The 23,937-nt window shown below is 53.4% G+C and overlaps 20 non-coding genes across 20 annotated transcripts; all 20 read left to right on the top strand.

Moving 5' to 3' along the window:
* Window positions 1-261: 261 nt before the first annotated feature.
* On the top strand, window positions 262-333 carry TRNAE-UUC (transfer RNA glutamic acid (anticodon UUC)). The gene has a single exon. It is a non-coding gene; the product is annotated as a tRNA-Glu (tRNA).
* Window positions 334-963: 630 nt separating this feature from the next.
* On the top strand, window positions 964-1,035 carry TRNAE-CUC (transfer RNA glutamic acid (anticodon CUC)). The gene has a single exon. It is a non-coding gene; the product is annotated as a tRNA-Glu (tRNA).
* Window positions 1,036-2,481: 1,446 nt separating this feature from the next.
* Window positions 2,482-2,553, top strand: TRNAE-UUC (transfer RNA glutamic acid (anticodon UUC)). The gene has a single exon. It is a non-coding gene; the product is annotated as a tRNA-Glu (tRNA).
* Window positions 2,554-3,183: 630 nt separating this feature from the next.
* TRNAE-CUC (transfer RNA glutamic acid (anticodon CUC)) lies at window positions 3,184-3,255 on the top strand. The gene has a single exon. It is a non-coding gene; the product is annotated as a tRNA-Glu (tRNA).
* Window positions 3,256-4,701: 1,446 nt separating this feature from the next.
* On the top strand, window positions 4,702-4,773 carry TRNAE-UUC (transfer RNA glutamic acid (anticodon UUC)). Its single transcript has one exon. It is a non-coding gene; the product is annotated as a tRNA-Glu (tRNA).
* A 630-nt stretch (window positions 4,774-5,403) lies between these two features.
* TRNAE-CUC (transfer RNA glutamic acid (anticodon CUC)) lies at window positions 5,404-5,475 on the top strand. The gene has a single exon. It is a non-coding gene; the product is annotated as a tRNA-Glu (tRNA).
* Window positions 5,476-6,921: 1,446 nt separating this feature from the next.
* On the top strand, window positions 6,922-6,993 carry TRNAE-UUC (transfer RNA glutamic acid (anticodon UUC)). Its single transcript has one exon. It is a non-coding gene; the product is annotated as a tRNA-Glu (tRNA).
* A 630-nt stretch (window positions 6,994-7,623) lies between these two features.
* Window positions 7,624-7,695, top strand: TRNAE-CUC (transfer RNA glutamic acid (anticodon CUC)). Its single transcript has one exon. It is a non-coding gene; the product is annotated as a tRNA-Glu (tRNA).
* Window positions 7,696-9,141: 1,446 nt separating this feature from the next.
* Window positions 9,142-9,213, top strand: TRNAE-UUC (transfer RNA glutamic acid (anticodon UUC)). Its single transcript has one exon. It is a non-coding gene; the product is annotated as a tRNA-Glu (tRNA).
* Window positions 9,214-9,843: 630 nt separating this feature from the next.
* TRNAE-CUC (transfer RNA glutamic acid (anticodon CUC)) lies at window positions 9,844-9,915 on the top strand. The gene has a single exon. It is a non-coding gene; the product is annotated as a tRNA-Glu (tRNA).
* Window positions 9,916-11,361: 1,446 nt separating this feature from the next.
* Window positions 11,362-11,433, top strand: TRNAE-UUC (transfer RNA glutamic acid (anticodon UUC)). The gene has a single exon. It is a non-coding gene; the product is annotated as a tRNA-Glu (tRNA).
* Window positions 11,434-12,063: 630 nt separating this feature from the next.
* TRNAE-CUC (transfer RNA glutamic acid (anticodon CUC)) lies at window positions 12,064-12,135 on the top strand. The gene has a single exon. It is a non-coding gene; the product is annotated as a tRNA-Glu (tRNA).
* A 1,446-nt stretch (window positions 12,136-13,581) lies between these two features.
* Window positions 13,582-13,653, top strand: TRNAE-UUC (transfer RNA glutamic acid (anticodon UUC)). The gene has a single exon. It is a non-coding gene; the product is annotated as a tRNA-Glu (tRNA).
* Window positions 13,654-14,283: 630 nt separating this feature from the next.
* TRNAE-CUC (transfer RNA glutamic acid (anticodon CUC)) lies at window positions 14,284-14,355 on the top strand. The gene has a single exon. It is a non-coding gene; the product is annotated as a tRNA-Glu (tRNA).
* Window positions 14,356-15,801: 1,446 nt separating this feature from the next.
* On the top strand, window positions 15,802-15,873 carry TRNAE-UUC (transfer RNA glutamic acid (anticodon UUC)). The gene has a single exon. It is a non-coding gene; the product is annotated as a tRNA-Glu (tRNA).
* A 630-nt stretch (window positions 15,874-16,503) lies between these two features.
* TRNAE-CUC (transfer RNA glutamic acid (anticodon CUC)) lies at window positions 16,504-16,575 on the top strand. The gene has a single exon. It is a non-coding gene; the product is annotated as a tRNA-Glu (tRNA).
* A 2,148-nt stretch (window positions 16,576-18,723) lies between these two features.
* On the top strand, window positions 18,724-18,795 carry TRNAE-CUC (transfer RNA glutamic acid (anticodon CUC)). The gene has a single exon. It is a non-coding gene; the product is annotated as a tRNA-Glu (tRNA).
* A 1,446-nt stretch (window positions 18,796-20,241) lies between these two features.
* Window positions 20,242-20,313, top strand: TRNAE-UUC (transfer RNA glutamic acid (anticodon UUC)). The gene has a single exon. It is a non-coding gene; the product is annotated as a tRNA-Glu (tRNA).
* A 630-nt stretch (window positions 20,314-20,943) lies between these two features.
* Window positions 20,944-21,015, top strand: TRNAE-CUC (transfer RNA glutamic acid (anticodon CUC)). The gene has a single exon. It is a non-coding gene; the product is annotated as a tRNA-Glu (tRNA).
* A 2,148-nt stretch (window positions 21,016-23,163) lies between these two features.
* Window positions 23,164-23,235, top strand: TRNAE-CUC (transfer RNA glutamic acid (anticodon CUC)). Its single transcript has one exon. It is a non-coding gene; the product is annotated as a tRNA-Glu (tRNA).
* Window positions 23,236-23,937: the final 702 nt, after the last annotated feature.

Genomic DNA, 23,937 nt, shown 5'->3' with positions numbered 1-23,937 from the left:
CCACTCGGCCACCCTGGTGAGACCCTAGGCCCTGCCTTACTCAGCTCCCTTTTCATGCTGGCTGCTCCAGCGCAGGCTGTCCAGCAAGAGGTGATTGCAGAGTAAAAAGGCTTTTGCAGGAGGATAAAGGTAATTGCTTATGACAAACACACTGTGTGACACCTAACTTTTCCCCACTCGTACTTTATGGGCAATCTATACAGTGGAGTTAGCTTAGTCACAATAAGGAAGTGAGCAAGGCAGGCTCACAAGAGCATCTCCTCCCTGGTGGTCTAGTGGCTAGGATTCGGCGCTTTCACCGCCGCGGCCCGGGTTCGATTCCCGGTCAGGGAAGATCCCTCTAAGACGTAGACGTGCGTAATTTGTCCACGCAGCTCAGCTTTTTTTAATCGAAGGTCCTTAAAAAGGCACCCCGACCTATAGACGAAAGCAGAGGAAAGGGGCTGGGTCCCCTGTGTCCCAGGTTGCTTTGCTCCCATTGCCCTCAGCCACCTTCATGCGCACGCAGTCCCCCACCCAGTCAGGTGCTCTATGTGGGCGTAAAGTGCAGTACCAGCTCATCAGAAAGGTAAATTGCTGGAAAACCCGGCTGCGATGTATACATCTACTTTGGAGCACTCTTCTCCCTTGCACTCTTGAATCGGTCATTCGCAATGTATTCTTCCAGCAAGCTGAATAACGAGGTAGGTGTGAGAAGGTGTACCAGCTGTCTTTGAGCTATCAGCGGCCACTAGGTGTCCCTCTTGTGATTTCCCGGGGATCCCGATTGTACAGGAATTCGTCGGTTCAGTAGCACGGGGGAGGGGATGGCCTGTGCTTGGAAGTGACAAACAGTCTGGTGGAATCATGAGTGTTTTTTCAAGTTCTGATTCATATTCGCTGTAGAATAAAATATGCTTTCAGCCCCCATGAGCTTTGTCACTAGGAGAGCAGTGTAGGAACTTTTGCTGTATGGCTGTGGGTTCCCTGGTGGTCTAGTGGTTAGGATTCGGCGCTCTCACCGCCGCGGCCCGGGTTCGATTCCCGGTCAGGGAACAGTCCTTCTTCTGCCCTTGAATGCTTTTCCTTCCCGCAGGTCAGGGCTTCTCAAAATGAATTTGCTTTTCTGACAAACAGTTTGCCTAGCATCCCGCAATCTGGCTCCTAATTTGATTTTCGCAAGGTTCCCTTTGAGTTGCTTTCCTCGGCGGGAGGAAAATCTCTTGTGCAAGGCTCTTGAGGAAGTGAGATTCTGTATTCCGAGGTGCGCTTCTTTTCGTAGGCTTCTGACCACATGGTGTGCGGCAGGAAGTCATCTTTGACAGGGCCGCAGGCTTTGTCTCCAAATGGCATCCCGGACCCACTGCAACCCACCTTTTTGCTGAAACGGAAGTCTGGTTCAGGGTAAGAAAAAGCTGAGCTGCACGTACCGAAAGCAGCAGAGCCCAGCGGCGGAGAGGGTGTGGCCAGGGCTGTCTGATTTGCATAGTGGCCAGTGGCATCTTGGGAATGTACAGGCTTTGGAGCCTAACGGGTGCTGCAGGGGTCTGCCTGGCCGGAGAAATGCCTGTCTGGCGCTCCCCTCAGGACACACGTGTCTTCCGTTCGAGCATGGAGGGTGAGGGACATGGGTCACCCTCATATACAGGGGTGTGGGCATGGGCAGGATGGGGTGTGGGGGACCCGTCAGGGCATTGCCCGTTTGGAAGCCCGTTCGGAAGGCAAGAGGAGGCGGAGGCGGGAATCTCTGCTCAATTTTTTCCCGAGGCCTGGGGACAAGCCTTTGCACATTTGATCCAGCCGGGCCTGCATCAGCAGATCCTGCTCCGATGGCAAGGGAGAGCCTGCAGGTGTAAATCAAAGAAAGGGGAGAAATCCGCAAGAGGCGGGTTAACAAATTCCAGTGGCAGGCCCATGTTCCCCAGGAAGCAAGTACTTCCTCCTGCTCCCTTCAGTGGGAAAAGACATAGGAGGTGTATTTCTCTAAGCAGGGGCTCTGCGTAGGTGGCACTGCATTGCTTTGGGAAGCATCCATGCTAAGTGCAGAGTAGCAGCAGACCCCACAGCTGAGACGTGAATTGGGACTGTTAAGGAAGGGCACTGGGAGGGTGAGGAGGGCAGAGGAAAATGCTTTAAAAAAGCATCTGCAAGTTCCTACACACCCGCTGAAAACCCATACCAGGGATGGGGCTCGAACCCATGCGGACAACTGTCCATTGGATCTTAAGTCCAACGCCTTAACCACTCGGCCACCCTGGTGAGACCCTAGGCCCTGCCTTACTCAGCTCCCTTTTCATGCTGGCTGCTCCAGCGCAGGCTGTCCAGCAAGAGGTGATTGCAGAGTAAAAAGGCTTTTGCAGGAGGATAAAGGTAATTGCTTATGACAAACACACTGTGTGACACCTAACTTTTCCCCACTCGTACTTTATGGGCAATCTATACAGTGGAGTTAGCTTAGTCACAATAAGGAAGTGAGCAAGGCAGGCTCACAAGAGCATCTCCTCCCTGGTGGTCTAGTGGCTAGGATTCGGCGCTTTCACCGCCGCGGCCCGGGTTCGATTCCCGGTCAGGGAAGATCCCTCTAAGACGTAGACGTGCGTAATTTGTCCACGCAGCTCAGCTTTTTTTAATCGAAGGTCCTTAAAAAGGCACCCCGACCTATAGACGAAAGCAGAGGAAAGGGGCTGGGTCCCCTGTGTCCCAGGTTGCTTTGCTCCCATTGCCCTCAGCCACCTTCATGCGCACGCAGTCCCCCACCCAGTCAGGTGCTCTATGTGGGCGTAAAGTGCAGTACCAGCTCATCAGAAAGGTAAATTGCTGGAAAACCCGGCTGCGATGTATACATCTACTTTGGAGCACTCTTCTCCCTTGCACTCTTGAATCGGTCATTCGCAATGTATTCTTCCAGCAAGCTGAATAACGAGGTAGGTGTGAGAAGGTGTACCAGCTGTCTTTGAGCTATCAGCGGCCACTAGGTGTCCCTCTTGTGATTTCCCGGGGATCCCGATTGTACAGGAATTCGTCGGTTCAGTAGCACGGGGGAGGGGATGGCCTGTGCTTGGAAGTGACAAACAGTCTGGTGGAATCATGAGTGTTTTTTCAAGTTCTGATTCATATTCGCTGTAGAATAAAATATGCTTTCAGCCCCCATGAGCTTTGTCACTAGGAGAGCAGTGTAGGAACGTTTGCTGTATGGCTGTGGGTTCCCTGGTGGTCTAGTGGTTAGGATTCGGCGCTCTCACCGCCGCGGCCCGGGTTCGATTCCCGGTCAGGGAACAGTCCTTCTTCTGCCCTTGAATGCTTTTCCTTCCCGCAGGTCAGGGCTTCTCAAAATGAATTTGCTTTTCTGACAAACAGTTTGCCTAGCATCCCGCAATCTGGCTCCTAATTTGATTTTCGCAAGGTTCCCTTTGAGTTGCTTTCCTCGGCGGGAGGAAAATCTCTTGTGCAAGGCTCTTGAGGAAGTGAGATTCTGTATTCCGAGGTGCGCTTCTTTTCGTAGGCTTCTGACCACATGGTGTGCGGCAGGAAGTCATCTTTGACAGGGCCGCAGGCTTTGTCTCCAAATGGCATCCCGGACCCACTGCAACCCACCTTTTTGCTGAAACGGAAGTCTGGTTCAGGGTAAGAAAAAGCTGAGCTGCACGTACCGAAAGCAGCAGAGCCCAGCGGCGGAGAGGGTGTGGCCAGGGCTGTCTGATTTGCATAGTGACCAGTGGCATCTTGGGAATGTACAGGCTTTGGAGCCTAACGGGTGCTGCAGGGGTCTGCCTGGCCGGAGAAATGCCTGTCTGGCGCTCCCCTCAGGACACACGTGTCTTCCGTTCGAGCATGGAGGGTGAGGGACATGGGTCACCCTCATATACAGGGGTGTGGGCATGGGCAGGATGGGGCGTGGGGGACCCGTCAGGGCATTGCCCGTTTGGAAGCCCGTTCGGAAGGCAAGAGGAGGCGGAGGCGGGAATCTCTGCTCAATTTTTTCCCGAGGCCTGGGGACAAGCCTTTGCACATTTGATCCTGCCGGGCCTGCATCAGCAGATCCTGCTCCGATGGCAAGGGAGAGCCTGCAGGTGTAAATCAAAGAAAGGGGAGAAATCCGCAAGAGGCGGGTTAACAAATTCCAGTGGCAGGCCCATGTTCCCCAGGAAGCAAGTACTTCCTCCTGCTCCCTTCAGTGGGAAAAGACATAGGAGGTGTATTTCTCTAAGCAGGGGCTCTGCGTAGGTGGCACTGCATTGCTTTGGGAAGCATCCATGCTAAGTGCAGAGTAGCAGCAGACCCCACAGCTGAGACGTGAATTGGGACTGTTAAGGAAGGGCACTGGGAGGGTGAGGAGGGCAGAGGAAAATGCTTTACAAAAGCATCTGCAAGTTCCTACACACCCGCTGAAAACCCATACCAGGGATGGGGCTCGAACCCATGCGGACAACTGTCCATTGGATCTTAAGTCCAACGCCTTAACCACTCGGCCACCCTGGTGAGACCCTAGGCCCTGCCTTACTCAGCTTCCTTTTCATGCTGGCTGCTCCAGCGCAGGCTGTCCAGCAAGAGGTGATTGCAGAGTAAAAAGGCTTTTGCAGGAGGATAAAGGTAATTGCTTATGACAAACACACTGTGTGACACCTAACTTTTCCCCACTCGTACTTTATGGGCAATCTATACAGTGGAGTTAGCTTAGTCACAATAAGGAAGTGAGCAAGGCAGGCTCACAAGAGAATCTCCTCCCTGGTGGTCTAGTGGCTAGGATTCGGCGCTTTCACCGCCGCGGCCCGGGTTCGATTCCCGGTCAGGGAAGATCCCTCTAAGACGTAGACGTGCGTAATTTGTCCACGCAGCTCAGCTTTTTTTAATCGAAGGTCCTTAAAAAGGCACCCCGACCTATAGACGAAAGCAGAGGAAAGGGGCTGGGTCCCCTGTGTCCCAGGTTGCTTTGCTCCCATTGCCCTCAGCCACCTTCATGCGCACGCAGTCCCCCACCCAGTCAGGTGCTCTATGTGGGCGTAAAGTGCAGTACCAGCTCATCAGAAAGGTAAATTGCTGGAAAACCCGGCTGCGATGTATACATCTACTTTGGAGCACTCTTCTCCCTTGCACTCTTGAATCGGTCATTCGCAATGTATTCTTCCAGCAAGCTGAATAACGAGGTAGGTGTGAGAAGGTGTACCAGCTGTCTTTGAGCTATCAGCGGCCACTAGGTGTCCCTCTTGTGATTTCCCGGGGATCCCGATTGTACAGGAATTCGTCGGTTCAGTAGCACGGGGGAGGGGATGGCCTGTGCTTGGAAGTGACAAACAGTCTGGTGGAATCATGAGTGTTTTTTCAAGTTCTGATTCATATTCGCTGTAGAATAAAATATGCTTTCAGCCCCCATGAGCTTTGTCACTAGGAGAGCAGTGTAGGAACGTTTGCTGTATGGCTGTGGGTTCCCTGGTGGTCTAGTGGTTAGGATTCGGCGCTCTCACCGCCGCGGCCCGGGTTCGATTCCCGGTCAGGGAACAGTCCTTCTTCTGCCCTTGAATGCTTTTCCTTCCCGCAGGTCAGGGCTTCTCAAAATGAATTTGCTTTTCTGACAAACAGTTTGCCTAGCATCCCGCAATCTGGCTCCTAATTTGATTTTCGCAAGGTTCCCTTTGAGTTGCTTTCCTCGGCGGGAGGAAAATCTCTTGTGCAAGGCTCTTGAGGAAGTGAGATTCTGTATTCCGAGGTGCGCTTCTTTTCGTAGGCTTCTGACCACATGGTGTGCGGCAGGAAGTCATCTTTGACAGGGCCGCAGGCTTTGTCTCCAAATGGCATCCCGGACCCACTGCAACCCACCTTTTTGCTGAAACGGAAGTCTGGTTCAGGGTAAGAAAAAGCTGAGCTGCACGTACCGAAAGCAGCAGAGCCCAGCGGCGGAGAGGGTGTGGCCAGGGCTGTCTGATTTCCATAGTGACCAGTGGCATCTTGGGAATGTACAGGCTTTGGAGCCTAACGGGTGCTGCAGGGGTCTGCCTGGCCGGAGAAATGCCTGTCTGGCGCTCCCCTCAGGACACACGTGTCTTCCGTTCGAGCATGGAGGGTGAGGGACATGGGTCACCCTCATATACAGGGGTGTGGGCATGGGCAGGATGGGGCGTGGGGGACCCGTCAGGGCATTGCCCGTTTGGAAGCCCGTTCGGAAGGCAAGAGGAGGCGGAGGCGGGAATCTCTGCTCAATTTTTTCCCGAGGCCTGGGGACAAGCCTTTGCACATTTGATCCTGCCGGGCCTGCATCAGCAGATCCTGCTCCGATGGCAAGGGAGAGCCTGCAGGTGTAAATCAAAGAAAGGGGAGAAATCCGCAAGAGGCGGGTTAACAAATTCCAGTGGCAGGCCCATGTTCCCCAGGAAGCAAGTACTTCCTCCTGCTCCCTTCAGTGGGAAAAGACATAGGAGGTGTATTTCTCTAAGCAGGGGCTCTGCGTAGGTGGCACTGCATTGCTTTGGGAAGCATCCATGCTAAGTGCAGAGTAGCAGCAGACCCCACAGCTGAGACGTGAATTGGGACTGTTAAGGAAGGGCACTGGGAGGGTGAGGAGGGCAGAGGAAAATGCTTTACAAAAGCATCTGCAAGTTCCTACACACCCGCTGAAAACCCATACCAGGGATGGGGCTCGAACCCATGCAGACAACTGTCCATTGGATCTTAAGTCCAACGCCTTAACCACTCGGCCACCCTGGTGAGACCCTAGGCCCTGCCTTACTCAGCTTCCTTTTCATGCTGGCTGCTCCAGCGCAGGCTGTCCAGCAAGAGGTGATTGCAGAGTAAAAAGGCTTTTGCAGGAGGATAAAGGTAATTGCTTATGACAAACACACTGTGTGACACCTAACTTTTCCCCACTCGTACTTTATGGGCAATCTATACAGTGGAGTTAGCTTAGTCACAATAAGGAAGTGAGCAAGGCAGGCTCACAAGAGCATCTCCTCCCTGGTGGTCTAGTGGCTAGGATTCGGCGCTTTCACCGCCGCGGCCCGGGTTCGATTCCCGGTCAGGGAAGATCCCTCTAAGACGTAGACGTGCGTAATTTGTCCATGCAGCTCAGCTTTTTTTAATCGAAGGTCCTTAAAAAGGCACCCCGACCTATAGACGAAAGCAGAGGAAAGGGGCTGGGTCCCCTGTGTCCCAGGTTGCTTTGCTCCCATTGCCCTCAGCCACCTTCATGCGCACGCAGTCCCCCACCCAGTCAGGTGCTCTATGTGGGCGTAAAGTGCAGTACCAGCTCATCAGAAAGGTAAATTGCTGGAAAACCCGGCTGCGATGTATACATCTACTTTGGAGCACTCTTCTCCCTTGCACTCTTGAATCGGTCATTCGCAATGTATTCTTCCAGCAAGCTGAATAACGAGGTAGGTGTGAGAAGGTGTACCAGCTGTCTTTGAGCTATCAGCGGCCACTAGGTGTCCCTCTTGTGATTTCCCGGGGATCCCGATTGTACAGGAATTCGTCGGTTCAGTAGCACGGGGGAGGGGATGGCCTGTGCTTGGAAGTGACAAACAGTCTGGTGGAATCATGAGTGTTTTTTCAAGTTCTGATTCATATTCGCTGTAGAATAAAATATGCTTTCAGCCCCCATGAGCTTTGTCACTAGGAGAGCAGTGTAGGAACTTTTGCTGTATGGCTGTGGGTTCCCTGGTGGTCTAGTGGTTAGGATTCGGCGCTCTCACCGCCGCGGCCCGGGTTCGATTCCCGGTCAGGGAACAGTCCTTCTTCTGCCCTTGAATGCTTTTCCTTCCCGCAGGTCAGGGCTTCTCAAAATGAATTTGCTTTTCTGACAAACAGTTTGCCTAGCATCCCGCAATCTGGCTCCTAATCTGATTTTCGCAAGGTTCCCTTTGAGTTGCTTTCCTCGGCGGGAGGAAAATCTCTTGTGCAAGGCTCTTGAGGAAGTGAGATTCTGTATTCCGAGGTGCGCTTCTTTTCGTAGGATTCTGACCACATGGTGTGCGGCAGGAAGTCATCTTTGACAGGGCCGCAGGCTTTGTCTCCAAATGGCATCCCGGACCCACTGCAACCCAGCTTTTTGCTGAAACGGAAGTCTGGTTCAGGGTAAGAAAAAGCTGAGCTGCACGTACCGAAAGCAGCAGAGCCCAGCGGCGGAGAGGGTGTGGCCAGGGCTGTCTGATTTGCATAGTGGCCAGTGGCATCTTGGGAATGTACAGGCTTTGGAGCCTAACGGGTGCTGCAGGGGTCTGCCTGGCCGGAGAAATGCCTGTCTGGCGCTCCCCTCAGGACACACGTGTCTTCCGTTCGAGCATGGAGGGTGAGGGACATGGGTCACCCTCATATACAGGGGTGTGGGCATGGGCAGGATGGGGTGTGGGGGACCCGTCAGGGCATTGCCCGTTTGGAAGCCCGTTCGGAAGGCAAGAGGAGGCGGAGGCGGGAATCTCTGCTCAATTTTTTCCCGAGGCCTGGGGACAAGCCTTTGCACATTTGATCCAGCCGGGCCTGCATCAGCAGATCCTGCTCCGATGGCAAGGGAGAGCCTGCAGGTGTAAATCAAAGAAAGGGGAGAAATCCGCAAGAGGCGGGTTAACAAATTCCAGTGGCAGGCCCATGTTCCCCAGGAAGCAAGTACTTCCTCCTGCTCCCTTCAGTGGGAAAAGACATAGGAGGTGTATTTCTCTAAGCAGGGGCTCTGCGTAGGTGGCACTGCATTGCTTTGGGAAGCATCCATGCTAAGTGCAGAGTAGCAGCAGACCCTACAGCTGAGACGTGAATTGGGACTGTTAAGGAAGGGCACTGGGAGGGTGAGGAGGGCAGAGGAAAATGCTTTAAAAAAGCATCTGCAAGTTCCTACACACCCGCTGAAAACCCATACCAGGGATGGGGCTCGAACCCATGCGGACAACTGTCCATTGGATCTTAAGTCCAACGCCTTAACCACTCGGCCACCCTGGTGAGACCCTAGGCCCTGCTTTACTCAGCTCCCTTTTCATGCTGGCTGCTCCAGCGCAGGCTGTCCAGCAAGAGGTGATTGCAGAGTAAAAAGGCTTTTGCAGGAGGATAAAGGTAATTGCTTATGACAAACACACTGTGTGACACCTAACTTTTCCCCACTCGTACTTTATGGGCAATCTATACAGTGGAGTTAGCTTAGTCACAATAAGGAAGTGAGCAAGGCAGGCTCACAAGAGCATCTCCTCCCTGGTGGTCTAGTGGCTAGGATTCGGCGCTTTCACCGCCGCGGCCCGGGTTCGATTCCCGGTCAGGGAAGATCCCTCTAAGACGTAGACGTGCGTAATTTGTCCACGCAGCTCAGCTTTTTTTAATCGAAGGTCCTTAAAAAGGCACCCCGACCTATAGACGAAAGCAGAGGAAAGGGGCTGGGTCCCCTGTGTCCCAGGTTGCTTTGCTCCCATTGCCCTCAGCCACCTTCATGCGCACGCAGTCCCCCACCCAGTCAGGTGCTCTATGTGGGCGTAAAGTGCAGTACCAGCTCATCAGAAAGGTAAATTGCTGGAAAACCCGGCTGCGATGTATACATCTACTTTGGAGCACTCTTCTCCCTTGCACTCTTGAATCGGTCATTCGCAATGTATTCTTCCAGCAAGCTGAATAACGAGGTAGGTGTGAGAAGGTGTACCAGCTGTCTTTGAGCTATCAGCGGCCACTAGGTGTCCCTCTTGTGATTTCCCGGGGATCCCGATTGTACAGGAATTCGTCGGTTCAGTAGCACGGGGGAGGGGATGGCCTGTGCTTAGAAGTGACAAACAGTCTGGTGGAATCATGAGTGTTTTTTCAAGTTCTGATTCATATTCGCTGTAGAATAAAATATGCTTTCAGCCCCCATGAGCTTTGTCACTAGGAGAGCAGTGTAGGAACTTTTGCTGTATGGCTGTGGGTTCCCTGGTGGTCTAGTGGTTAGGATTCGGCGCTCTCACCGCCGCGGCCCGGGTTCGATTCCCGGTCAGGGAACAGTCCTTCTTCTGCCCTTGAATGCTTTTCCTTCCCGCAGGTCAGGGCTTCTCAAAATGAATTTGCTTTTCTGACAAACAGTTTGCCTAGCATCCCGCAATCTGGCTCCTAATTTGATTTTCGCAAGGTTCCCTTTGAGTTGCTTTCCTCGGCGGGAGGAAAATCTCTTGTGCAAGGCTCTTGAGGAAGTGAGATTCTGTATTCCGAGGTGCGCTTCTTTTCGTAGGCTTCTGACCACATGGTGTGCGGCAGGAAGTCATCTTTGACAGGGCCGCAGGCTTTGTCTCCAAATGGCATCCCGGACCCACTGCAACCCACCTTTTTGCTGAAACGGAAGTCTGGTTCAGGGTAAGAAAAAGCTGAGCTGCACGTACCGAAAGCAGCAGAGCCCAGCGGCGGAGAGGGTGTGGCCAGGGCTGTCTGATTTGCATAGTGACCAGTGGCATCTTGGGAATGTACAGGCTTTGGAGCCTAAAGGGTGCTGCAGGGGTCTGCCTGGCCGGAGAAATGCCTGTCTGGCGCTCCCCTCAGGACACACGTGTCTTCCGTTCGAGCATGGAGGGTGAGGGACATGGGTCACCCTCATATACAGGGGTGTGGGCATGGGCAGGATGGGGTGTGGGGGACCCGTCAGGGCATTGCCCGTTTGGAAGCCCGTTCGGAAGGCAAGAGGAGGCGGAGGCGGGAATCTCTGCTCAATTTTTTCCCGAGGCCTGGGGACAAGCCTTTGCACATTTGATCCAGCCGGGCCTGCATCAGCAGATCCTGCTCCGATGGCAAGGGAGAGCCTGCAGGTGTAAATCAAAGAAAGGGGAGAAATCCGCAAGAGGCGGGTTAACAAATTCCAGTGGCAGGCCCATGTTCCCCAGGAAGCAAGTACTTCCTCCTGCTCCCTTCAGTGGGAAAAGACATAGGAGGTGTATTTCTCTAAGCAGGGGCTCTGCGTAGGTGGCACTGCATTGCTTTGGGAAGCATCCATGCTAAGTGCAGAGTAGCAGCAGACCCCACAGCTGAGACGTGAATTGGGACTGTTAAGGAAGGGCACTGGGAGGGTGAGGAGGGCAGAGGAAAATGCTTTACAAAAGCATTTGCAAGTTCCTACACACCCGCTGAAAACCCATACCAGGGATGGGGCTCGAACCCATGCGGACAACTGTCCATTGGATCTTAAGTCCAACGCCTTAACAACTCGGCCACCCTGGTGAGACCCTAGGCCCTGCCTTACTCAGCTCCCTTTTCATGCTGGCTGCTCCAGCGCAGGCTGTCCAGCAAGAGGTGATTGCAGAGTAAAAAGGCTTTTGCAGGAGGATAAAGGTAATTGCTTATGACAAACACACTGTGTGACACCTAACTTTTCCCCACTCGTACTTTATGGGCAATCTATACAGTGGAGTTAGCTTAGTCACAATAAGGAAGTGAGCAAGGCAGGCTCACAAGAGCATCTCCTCCCTGGTGGTCTAGTGGCTAGGATTCGGCGCTTTCACCGCCGCGGCCCGGGTTCGATTCCCGGTCAGGGAAGATCCCTCTAAGACGTAGACGTGCGTAATTTGTCCACGCAGCTCAGCTTTTTTTAATCGAAGGTCCTTAAAAAGGCACCCCGACCTATAGACGAAAGCAGAGGAAAGGGGCTGGGTCCCCTGTGTCCCAGGTTGCTTTGCTCCCATTGCCCTCAGCCACCTTCATGCGCACGCAGTCCCCCACCCAGTCAGGTGCTCTATGTGGGCGTAAAGTGCAGTACCAGCTCATCAGAAAGGTAAATTGCTGGAAAACCCGGCTGCGATGTATACATCTACTTTGGAGCACTCTTCTCCCTTGCACTCTTGAATCGGTCATTCGCAATGTATTCTTCCAGCAAGCTGAATAACGAGGTAGGTGTGAGAAGGTGTACCAGCTGTCTTTGAGCTATCAGCGGCCACTAGGTGTCCCTCTTGTGATTTCCCGGGGATCCCGATTGTACAGGAATTCGTCGGTTCAGTAGCACGGGGGAGGGGATGGCCTGTGCTTGGAAGTGACAAACAGTCTGGTGGAATCATGAGTGTTTTTTCAAGTTCTGATTCATATTCGCTGTAGAATAAAATATGCTTTCAGCCCCCATGAGCTTTGTCACTAGGAGAGCAGTGTAGGAACGTTTGCTGTATGGCTGTGGGTTCCCTGGTGGTCTAGTGGTTAGGATTCGGCGCTCTCACCGCCGCGGCCCGGGTTCGATTCCCGGTCAGGGAACAGTCCTTCTTCTGCCCTTGAATGCTTTTCCTTCCCGCAGGTCAGGGCTTCTCAAAATGAATTTGCTTTTCTGACAAACAGTTTGCCTAGCATCCCGCAATCTGGCTCCTAATTTGATTTTCGCAAGGTTCCCTTTGAGTTGCTTTCCTCGGCGGGAGGAAAATCTCTTGTGCAAGGCTCTTGAGGAAGTGAGATTCTGTATTCCGAGGTGCGCTTCTTTTCGTAGGCTTCTGACCACATGGTGTGCGGCAGGAAGTCATCTTTGACAGGGCCGCAGGCTTTGTCTCCAAATGGCATCCCGGACCCACTGCAACCCACCTTTTTGCTGAAACGGAAGTCTGGTTCAGGGTAAGAAAAAGCTGAGCTGCACGTACCGAAAGCAGCAGAGCCCAGCGGCGGAGAGGGTGTGGCCAGGGCTGTCTGATTTGCATAGTGACCAGTGGCATCTTGGGAATGTACAGGCTTTGGAGCCTAACGGGTGCTGCAGGGGTCTGCCTGGCCGGAGAAATACCTGTCTGGCGCTCCCCTCAGGACACACGTGTCTTCCGTTCGAGCATGGAGGGTGAGGGACATGGGTCACCCTCATATACAGGGGTGTGGGCATGGGCAGGATGGGGCGTGGGGGACCCGTCAGGGCATTGCCCGTTTGGAAGCCCGTTCGGAAGGCAAGAGGAGGCGGAGGCGGGAATCTCTGCTCAATTTTTTCCCGAGGCCTGGGGACAAGCCTTTGCACATTTGATCCTGCCGGGCCTGCATCAGCAGATCCTGCTCCGATGGCAAGGGAGAGCCTGCAGGTGTAAATCAAAGAAAGGGGAGAAATCCGCAAGAGGCGGGTTAACAAATTCCAGTGGCAGGCCCATGTTCCCCAGGAAGCAAGTACTTCCTCCTGCTCCCTTCAGTGGGAAAAGACATAGGAGGTGTATTTCTCTAAGCAGGGGCTCTGCGTAGGTGGCACTGCATTGCTTTGGGAAGCATCCATGCTAAGTGCAGAGTAGCAGCAGACCCCACAGCTGAGACGTGAATTGGGACTGTTAAGGAAGGGCACTGGGAGGGTGAGGAGGGCAGAGGAAAATGCTTTAAAAAAGCATCTGCAAGTTCCTACACACCCGCTGAAAACCCATACCAGGGATGGGGCTCGAACCCATGCGGACAACTGTCCATTGGATCTTAAGTCCAACGCCTTAACCACTCGGCCACCCTGGTGAGACCCTAGGCCCTGCCTTACTCAGCTTCCTTTTCATGCTGGCTGCTCCAGCGCAGGCTGTCCAGCAAGAGGTGATTGCAGAGTAAAAAGGCTTTTGCAGGAGGATAAAGGTAATTGCTTATGACAAACACACTGTGTGACACCTAACTTTTCCCCACTCGTACTTTATGGGCAATCTATACAGTGGAGTTAGCTTAGTCACAATAAGGAAGTGAGCAAGGCAGGATCACAAGAGCATCTCCTCCCTGGTGGTCTAGTGGCTAGGATTCGGCGCTTTCACCGCCGCGGCCCGGGTTCGATTCCCGGTCAGGGAAGATCCCTCTAAGACGTAGACGTGCGTAATTTGTCCATGCAGCTCAGCTTTTTTTAATCGAAGGTCCTTAAAAAGGCACCCCGACCTATAGACGAAAGCAGAGGAAAGGGGCTGGGTCCCCTGTGTCCCAGGTTGCTTTGCTCCCATTGCCCTCAGCCACCTTCATGCGCACGCAGTCCCCCACCCAGTCAGGTGCTCTATGTGGGCGTAAAGTGCAGTACCAGCTCATCAGAAAGGTAAATTGCTGGAAAACCCGGCTGCGATGTATACATCTACTTTGGAGCACTCTTCTCCCTTGCACTCTTGAATCGGTCATTCGCAATGTATTCTTCCAGCAAGCTGAATAACGAGGTAGGTGTGAGAAGGTGTACCAGCTGTCTTTGAGCTATCAGCGGCCACTAGGTGTCCCTCTTGTGATTTCCCGGGGATCCCGATTGTACAGGAATTCGTCGGTTCAGTAGCACGGGGGAGGGGATGGCCTGTGCTTGGAAGTGACAAACAGTCTGGTGGAATCATGAGTGTTTTTTCAAGTTCTGATTCATATTCGCTGTAGAATAAAATATGCTTTCAGCCCCCATGAGCTTTGTCACTAGGAGAGCAGTGTAGGAACGTTTGCTGTATGGCTGTGGGTTCCCTGGTGGTCTAGTGGTTAGGATTCGGCGCTCTCACCGCCGCGGCCCGGGTTCGATTCCCGGTCAGGGAACAGTCCTTCTTCTGCCCTTGAATGCTTTTCCTTCCCGCAGGTCAGGGCTTCTCAAAATGAATTTGCTTTTCTGACAAACAGTTTGCCTAGCATCCCGCAATCTGGCTCCTAATTTGATTTTCGCAAGGTTCCCTTTGAGTTGCTTTCCTCGGCGGGAGGAAAATCTCTTGTGCAAGGCTCTTGAGGAAGTGAGATTCTGTATTCCGAGGTGCGCTTCTTTTCGTAGGCTTCTGACCACATGGTGTGCGGCAGGAAGTCATCTTTGACAGGGCCGCAGGCTTTGTCTCCAAATGGCATCCCGGACCCACTGCAACCCACCTTTTTGCTGAAACGGAAGTCTGGTTCAGGGTAAGAAAAAGCTGAGCTGCACGTACCGAAAGCAGCAGAGCCCAGCGGCGGAGAGGGTGTGGCCAGGGCTGTCTGATTTGCATAGTGACCAGTGGCATCTTGGGAATGTACAGGCTTTGGAGCCTAACGGGTGCTGCAGGGGTCTGCCTGGCCGGAGAAATACCTGTCTGGCGCTCCCCTCAGGACACACGTGTCTTCCGTTCGAGCATGGAGGGTGAGGGACATGGGTCACCCTCATATACAGGGGTGTGGGCATGGGCAGGATGGGGCGTGGGGGACCCGTCAGGGCATTGCCCGTTTGGAAGCCCGTTCGGAAGGCAAGAGGAGGCGGAGGCGGGAATCTCTGCTCAATTTTTTCCCGAGGCCTGGGGACAAGCCTTTGCACATTTGATCCTGCCGGGCCTGCATCAGCAGATCCTGCTCCGATGGCAAGGGAGAGCCTGCAGGTGTAAATCAAAGAAAGGGGAGAAATCCGCAAGAGGCGGGTTAACAAATTCCAGTGGCAGGCCCATGTTCCCCAGGAAGCAAGTACTTCCTCCTGCTCCCTTCAGTGGGAAAAGACATAGGAGGTGTATTTCTCTAAGCAGGGGCTCTGCGTAGGTGGCACTGCATTGCTTTGGGAAGCATCCATGCTAAGTGCAGAGTAGCAGCAGACCCCACAGCTGAGACGTGAATTGGGACTGTTAAGGAAGGGCACTGGGAGGGTGAGGAGGGCAGAGGAAAATGCTTTACAAAAGCATCTGCAAGTTCCTACACACCCGCTGAAAACCCATACCAGGGATGGGGCTCGAACCCATGCGGACAACTGTCCATTGGATCTTAAGTCCAACGCCTTAACCACTCGGCCACCCTGGTGAGACCCTAGGCCCTGCCTTACTCAGCTTCCTTTTCATGCTGGCTGCTCCAGCGCAGGCTGTCCAGCAAGAGGTGATTGCAGAGTAAAAAGGCTTTTGCAGGAGGATAAAGGTAATTGCTTATGACAAACACACTGTGTGACACCTAACTTTTCCCCACTCGTACTTTATGGGCAATCTATACAGTGGAGTTAGCTTAGTCACAATAAGGAAGTGAGCAAGGCAGGATCACAAGAGCATCTCCTCCCTGGTGGTCTAGTGGCTAGGATTCGGCGCTTTCACCGCCGCGGCCCGGGTTCGATTCCCGGTCAGGGAAGATCCCTCTAAGACGTAGACGTGCGTAATTTGTCCACGCAGCTCAGCTTTTTTTAATCGAAGGTCCTTAAAAAGGCACCCCGACCTATAGACGAAAGCAGAGGAAAGGGGCTGGGTCCCCTGTGTCCCAGGTTGCTTTGCTCCCATTGCCCTCAGCCACCTTCATGCGCACGCAGTCCCCCACCCAGTCAGGTGCTCTATGTGGGCGTAAAGTGCAGTACCAGCTCATCAGAAAGGTAAATTGCTGGAAAACCCGGCTGCGATGTATACATCTACTTTGGAGCACTCTTCTCCCTTGCACTCTTGAATCGGTCATTCGCAATGTATTTTTCCAGCAAGCTGAATAACGAGGTAGGTGTGAGAAGGTGTACCAGCTGTCTTTGAGCTATCAGCGGCCACTAGGTGTCCCTCTTGTGATTTCCCGGGGATCCCGATTGTACAGGAATTCGTCGGTTCAGTAGCACGGGGGAGGGGATGGCCTGTGCTTGGAAGTGACAAACAGTCTGGTGGAATCATGAGTGTTTTTTCAAGTTCTGATTCATATTCGCTGTAGAATAAAATATGCTTTCAGCCCCCATGAGCTTTGTCACTAGGAGAGCAGTGTAGGAACTTTTGCTGTATGGCTGTGGGTTCCCTGGTGGTCTAGTGGTTAGGATTCGGCGCTCTCACCGCCGCGGCCCGGGTTCGATTCCCGGTCAGGGAACAGTCCTTCTTCTGCCCTTGAATGCTTTTCCTTCCCGCAGGTCAGGGCTTCTCAAAATGAATTTGCTTTTCTGACAAACAGTTTGCCTAGCATCCCGCAATCTGGCTCCTAATCTGATTTTCGCAAGGTTCCCTTTGAGTTGCTTTCCTCGGCGGGAGGAAAATCTCTTGTGCAAGGCTCTTGAGGAAGTGAGATTCTGTATTCCGAGGTGCGCTTCTTTTCGTAGGATTCTGACCACATGGTGTGCGGCAGGAAGTCATCTTTGACAGGGCCGCAGGCTTTGTCTCCAAATGGCATCCCGGACCCACTGCAACCCAGCTTTTTGCTGAAACGGAAGTCTGGTTCAGGGTAAGAAAAAGCTGAGCTGCACGTACCGAAAGCAGCAGAGCCCAGCGGCGGAGAGGGTGTGGCCAGGGCTGTCTGATTTGCATAGTGGCCAGTGGCATCTTGGGAATGTACAGGCTTTGGAGCCTAACGGGTGCTGCAGGGGTCTGCCTGGCCGGAGAAATGCCTGTCTGGCGCTCCCCTCAGGACACACGTGTCTTCCGTTCGAGCATGGAGGGTGAGGGACATGGGTCACCCTCATATACAGGGGTGTGGGCATGGGCAGGATGGGGTGTGGGGGACCCGTCAGGGCATTGCCCGTTTGGAAGCCCGTTCGGAAGGCAAGAGGAGGCGGAGGCGGGAATCTCTGCTCAATTTTTTCCCGAGGCCTGGGGACAAGCCTTTGCACATTTGATCCAGCCGGGCCTGCATCAGCAGATCCTGCTCCGATGGCAAGGGAGAGCCTGCAGGTGTAAATCAAAGAAAGGGGAGAAATCCGCAAGAGGCGGGTTAACAAATTCCAGTGGCAGGCCCATGTTCCCCAGGAAGCAAGTACTTCCTCCTGCTCCCTTCAGTGGGAAAAGACATAGGAGGTGTATTTCTCTAAGCAGGGGCTCTGCGTAGGTGGCACTGCATTGCTTTGGGAAGCATCCATGCTAAGTGCAGAGTAGCAGCAGACCCCACAGCTGAGACGTGAATTGGGACTGTTAAGGAAGGGCACTGGGAGGGTGAGGAGGGCAGAGGAAAATGCTTTACAAAAGCATTTGCAAGTTCCTACACACCCGCTGAAAACCCATACCAGGGATGGGGCTCGAACCCATGCGGACAACTGTCCATTGGATCTTAAGTCCAACGCCTTAACAACTCGGCCACCCTGGTGAGACCCTAGGCCCTGCCTTACTCAGCTCCCTTTTCATGCTGGCTGCTCCAGCGCAGGCTGTCCAGCAAGAGGTGATTGCAGAGTAAAAAGGCTTTTGCAGGAGGATAAAGGTAATTGCTTATGACAAACACACTGTGTGACACCTAACTTTTCCCCACTCGTACTTTATGGGCAATCTATACAGTGGAGTTAGCTTAGTCACAATAAGGAAGTGAGCAAGGCAGGCTCACAAAAGCATCTCCTCTCTGGTGGTCTGGTGGCTAGGATTCGGCGCTTTCACCCCCGCGGCCCGGGTTCGATTCCCGGTCAGGGAAGATCCCTCTAAGACGTAGACGTGCGTAATTTGTCCACGCAGCTCAGCTTTTTTTAATCCAAGGTCCTTAAAAAGGCACCCCGACCTATAGACGAAAGCAGAGGAAAGGGGCTGGGTCCCCTGTGTCCCAGGTTGCTTTGCTCCCATTGCCCTCAGCCACCTTCATGCGCACGCAGTCCCCCACCCAGTCAGGTGCTCTATGTGGGCGTAAAGTGCAGTACCAGCTCATCAGAAAGGTAAATTGCTGGAAAACCCGGCTGCGATGTATACATCTACTTTGGAGCACTCTTCTCCCTTGCACTCTTAAATCGGTCATTCGCAATGTATTCTTCCAGCAAGCTGAATAACGAGGTAGGTGTGAGAAGGTGTACCAGCTGTCTTTGAGCTATCAGCGGCCACTAGGTGTCCCTCTTGTGATTTCCCGGGGATCCCGATTGTACAGGAATTCGTCGGTTCAGTAGCACGGGGGAGGGGATGGCCTGTGCTTGGAAGTGACAAACAGTCTGGTGGAATCATAAGTGTTTTTTCAAGTTCTGATTCATATTCGCTGTAGAATAAAATATGCTTTCAGCCCCCATGAGCTTTGTCACTAGGAGAGCAGTGTAGGAACTTTTGCTGTATGGCTGTGGGTTCCCTGGTGGTCTAGTGGTTAGGATTCGGCGCTCTCACCGCCGCGGCCCGGGTTCGATTCCCGGTCAGGGAACAGTCCTTCTTCTGCCCTTGAATGCTTTTCCTTCCCGCAGGTCAGGGCTTCTCAAAATGAATTTGCTTTTCTGACAAACAGTTTGTCTAGCATCCCGCAATCTGGCTCCTAATTTGATTTTCGCAAGGTTCCCTTTGAGTTGCTTTCCTCGGCGGGAGGAAAATCTCTTGTGCAAGGCTCTTGAGGAAGTGAGATTCTGTATTCCGAGGTGCGCTTCTTTTCGTAGGCTTCTGACCACATGGTGTGCGGCAGGAAGTCATCTTTGACAGGGCCGCAGGCTTTGTCTCCAAATGGCATCCCGGACCCACTGCAACCCACCTTTTTGCTGAAACGGAAGTCTGGTTCAGGGTAAGAAAAAGCTGAGCTGCACGTACCGAAAGCAGCAGAGCCCAGCGGTGGAGAGGGTGTGGCCAGGGCTGTCTGATTTGCATAGTGACCAGTGGCATCTTGGGAATGTACAGGCTTTGGAGCTTAACGGGTGCTGCAGGGGTCTGCCTGGCCGGAGAAATGCCTGTCTGGCGCTCCCCTCAGGACACACGTGTCTTCCGTTCGAGCATGGAGGGTGAGGGACATGGGTCACCCTCATATACAGGGGTGTGGGCATGGGCAGGATGGGGCGTGGGGGACCCGTCAGGGTATTGCCCGTTTGGAAGCCCGTTCGGAAGGCAAGAGGAGGCGGAGGCGGGAATCTCTGCTCAATTTTTTCCCGAGGCCTGGGGACAAGCCTTTGCACATTTGATCCAGCCGGGCCTGCATCAGCAGATCCTGCTCCGATGGCAAGGGAGAGCCTGCAGGTGTAAATCAAAGAAAGGGGAGAAATCCGCAAGAGGCGGGTTAACAAATTCCAGTGGCAGGCCCATGTTCCCCAGGAAGCAAGTACTTCCTCCTGCTCCCTTCAGTGGGAAAAGACATAGGAGGTGTATTTCTCTAAGCAGGGGCTCTGCGTAGGTGGCACTGCATTGCTTTGGGAAGCATCCATGCTAAGTGCAGAGTAGCAGCAGACCCCACAGCTGAGACGTGAATTGGGACTGTTAAGGAAGGGCACTGGGAGGGTGAGGAGGGCAGAGGAAAATGCTTTAAAAAAGCATCTGCAAGTTCCTACACACCCGCTGAAAACCCATACCAGGGATGGGGCTCGAACCCATGCGGACAACTGTCCATTGGATCTTAAGTCCAACGCCTTAACCACTCGGCCACCCTGGTGAGACCCTAGGCCCTGCCTTACTCAGCTCCCTTTTCATGCTGGCTGCTCCAGCGCAGGCTGTCCAGCAAGAGGTGATTGCAGAGTAAAAAGGCTTTTGCAGGAGGATAAAGGTAATTGCTTATGACAAACACACTGTGTGACACCTAACTTTTCCCCACTCGTACTTTATGGGCAATCTATACAGTGGAGTTAGCTTAGTCACAATAAGGAAGTGAGCAAGGCAGGCTCACAAGAGCATCTCCTCCCTGGTGGTCTAGTGGCTAGGATTCGGCGCTTTCACCGCCGCGGCCCGGGTTCGATTCCCGGTCAGGGAAGATCCCTCTAAGACGTAGACGTGCGTAATTTGTCCACGCAGCTCAGCTTTTTTTAATCGAAGGTCCTTAAAAAGGCACCCCGACCTATAGACGAAAGCAGAGGAAAGGGGCTGGGTCCCCTGTGTCCCAGGTTGCTTTGCTCCCATTGCCCTCAGCCACCTTCATGCGCACGCAGTCCCCCACCCAGTCAGGTGCTCTATGTGGGCGTAAAGTGCAGTACCAGCTCATCAGAAAGGTAAATTGCTGGAAAACCCGGCTGCGATGTATACATCTACTTTGGAGCACTCTTCTCCCTTGCACTCTTGAATCGGTCATTCGCAATGTATTCTTCCAGCAAGCTGAATAACGAGGTAGGTGTGAGAAGGTGTACCAGCTGTCTTTGAGCTATCAGCGGCCACTAGGTGTCCCTCTTGTGATTTCCCGGGGATCCCGATTGTACAGGAATTCGTCGGTTCAGTAGCACGGGGGAGGGGATGGCCTGTGCTTGGAAGTGACAAACAGTCTGGTGGAATCATGAGTGTTTTTTCAAGTTCTGATTCATATTCGCTGTAGAATAAAATATGCTTTCAGCCCCCATGAGCTTTGTCACTAGGAGAGCAGTGTAGGAACGTTTGCTGTATGGCTGTGGGTTCCCTGGTGGTCTAGTGGTTAGGATTCGGCGCTCTCACCGCCGCGGCCCGGGTTCGATTCCCGGTCAGGGAACAGTCCTTCTTCTGCCCTTGAATGCTTTTCCTTCCCGCAGGTCAGGGCTTCTCAAAATGAATTTGCTTTTCTGACAAACAGTTTGCCTAGCATCCCGCAATCTGGCTCCTAATTTGATTTTCGCAAGGTTCCCTTTGAGTTGCTTTCCTCGGCGGGAGGAAAATCTCTTGTGCAAGGCTCTTGAGGAAGTGAGATTCTGTATTCCGAGGTGCGCTTCTTTTCGTAGGCTTCTGACCACATGGTGTGCGGCAGGAAGTCATCTTTGACAGGGCCGCAGGCTTTGTCTCCAAATGGCATCCCGGACCCACTGCAACCCACCTTTTTGCTGAAACGGAAGTCTGGTTCAGGGTAAGAAAAAGCTGAGCTGCACGTACCGAAAGCAGCAGAGCCCAGCGGCGGAGAGGGTGTGGCCAGGGCTGTCTGATTTGCATAGTGACCAGTGGCATCTTGGGAATGTACAGGCTTTGGAGCCTAACGGGTGCTGCAGGGGTCTGCCTGGCCGGAGAAATACCTGTCTGGCGCTCCCCTCAGGACACACGTGTCTTCCGTTCGAGCATGGAGGGTGAGGGACATGGGTCACCCTCATATACAGGGGTGTGGGCATGGGCAGGATGGGGCGTGGGGGACCCGTCAGGGCATTGCCCGTTTGGAAGCCCGTTCGGAAGGCAAGAGGAGGCGGAGGCGGGAATCTCTGCTCAATTTTTTCCCGAGGCCTGGGGACAAGCCTTTGCACATTTGATCCTGCCGGGCCTGCATCAGCAGATCCTGCTCCGATGGCAAGGGAGAGCCTGCAGGTGTAAATCAAAGAAAGGGGAGAAATCCGCAAGAGGCGGGTTAACAAATTCCAGTGGCAGGCCCATGTTCCCCAGGAAGCAAGTACTTCCTCCTGCTCCCTTCAGTGGGAAAAGACATAGGAGGTGTATTTCTCTAAGCAGGGGCTCTGCGTAGGTGGCACTGCATTGCTTTGGGAAGCATCCATGCTAAGTGCAGAGTAGCAGCAGACCCCACAGCTGAGACGTGAATTGGGACTGTTAAGGAAGGGCACTGGGAGGGTGAGGAGGGCAGAGGAAAATGCTTTACAAAAGCATCTGCAAGTTCCTACACACCCGCTGAAAACCCATACCAGGGATGGGGCTCGAACCCATGCGGACAACTGTCCATTGGATCTTAAGTCCAACGCCTTAACCACTCGGCCACCCTGGTGAGACCCTAGGCCCTGCCTTACTCAGCTTCCTTTTCATGCTGGCTGCTCCAGCCCAGGCTGTCCAGCAAGAGGTGATTGCAGAGTAAAAAGGCTTTTGCAGGAGGATAAAGGTAATTGCTTATGACAAACACACTGTGTGACACCTAACTTTTCCCCACTCGTACTTTATGGGCAATCTATACAGTGGAGTTAGCTTAGTCACAATAAGGAAGTGAGCAAGGCAGGATCACAAGAGCATCTCCTCCCTGGTGGTCTAGTGGCTAGGATTCGGCGCTTTCACCGCCGCTGCCCGGGTTCGATTCCCGGTCAGGGAAGATCCCTCTAAGACGTAGACGTGCGTAATTTGTCCACGCAGCTCAGCTTTTTTTAATCGAAGGTCCTTAAAAAGGCACCCCGACCTATAGACGAAAGCAGAGGAAAGGGGCTGGGTCCCCTGTGTCCCAGGTTGCTTTGCTCCCATTACCCTCAGCCACCTTCATGCGCACGCAGTCCCCCACCCAGTCAGGTGCTCTATGTGGGCGTAAAGTGCAGTACCAGCTCATCAGAAAGGTAAATTGCTGGAAAACCCGGCTGCGATGTATACATCTACTTTGGAGCACTCTTCTCCCTTGCACTCTTGAATCGGTCATTCGCAATGTATTCTTCCAGCAAGCTGAATAACGAGGTAGGTGTGAGAAGGTGTACCAGCTGTCTTTGAGCTATCAGCGGCCACTAGGTGTCCCTCTTGTGATTTCCCGGGGATCCCGATTGTACAGGAATTCGTCGGTTCAGTAGCACGGGGGAGGGGATGGCCTGTGCTTGGAAGTGACAAACAGTCTGGTGGAATCATGAGTGTTTTTTCAAGTTCTGATTCATATTCGCTGTAGAATAAAATATGCTTTCAGCCCCCATGAGCTTTGTCACTAGGAGAGCAGTGTAGGAACGTTTGCTGTATGGCTGTGGGTTCCCTGGTGGTCTAGTGGTTAGGATTCGGCGCTCTCACCGCCGCGGCCCGGGTTCGATTCCCGGTCAGGGAACAGTCCTTCTTCTGCCCTTGAATGCTTTTCCTTCCCGCAGGTCAGGGCTTCTCAAAATGAATTTGCTTTTCTGACAAACAGTTTGCCTAGCATCCCGCAATCTGGCTCCTAATTTGATTTTCGCAAGGTTCCCTTTGAGTTGCTTTCCTCGGCGGGAGGAAAATCTCTTGTGCAAGGCTCTTGAGGAAGTGAGATTCTGTATTCCGAGGTGCGCTTCTTTTCGTAGGCTTCTGACCACATGGTGTGCGGCAGGAAGTCATCTTTGACAGGGCCGCAGGCTTTGTCTCCAAATGGCATCCCGGACCCACTGCAACCCACCTTTTTGCTGAAACGGAAGTCTGGTTCAGGGTAAGAAAAAGCTGAGCTGCACGTACCGAAAGCAGCAGAGCCCAGCGGCGGAGAGGGTGTGGCCAGGGCTGTCTGATTTGCATAGTGACCAGTGGCATCTTGGGAATGTACAGGCTTTGGAGCCTAACGGGTGCTGCAGGGGTCTGCCTGGCCGGAGAAATACCTGTCTGGCGCTCCCCTCAGGACACACGTGTCTTCCGTTCGAGCATGGAGGGTGAGGGACATGGGTCACCCTCATATACAGGGGTGTGGGCATGGGCAGGATGGGGCGTGGGGGACCCGTCAGGGCATTGCCCGTTTGGAAGCCCGTTCGGAAGGCAAGAGGAGGCGGAGGCGGGAATCTCTGCTCAATTT

Source organism: Triturus cristatus, chromosome 5_2 (assembly GCF_964204655.1).
Source record: "Triturus cristatus chromosome 5_2, aTriCri1.1, whole genome shotgun sequence".
Classification (NCBI taxonomy): Eukaryota; Metazoa; Chordata; class Amphibia; order Caudata; family Salamandridae; genus Triturus; species Triturus cristatus.
Note: the sequence above shows the minus strand (reverse complement) of the source record. Positions and strands in the feature narration are given on the sequence as shown.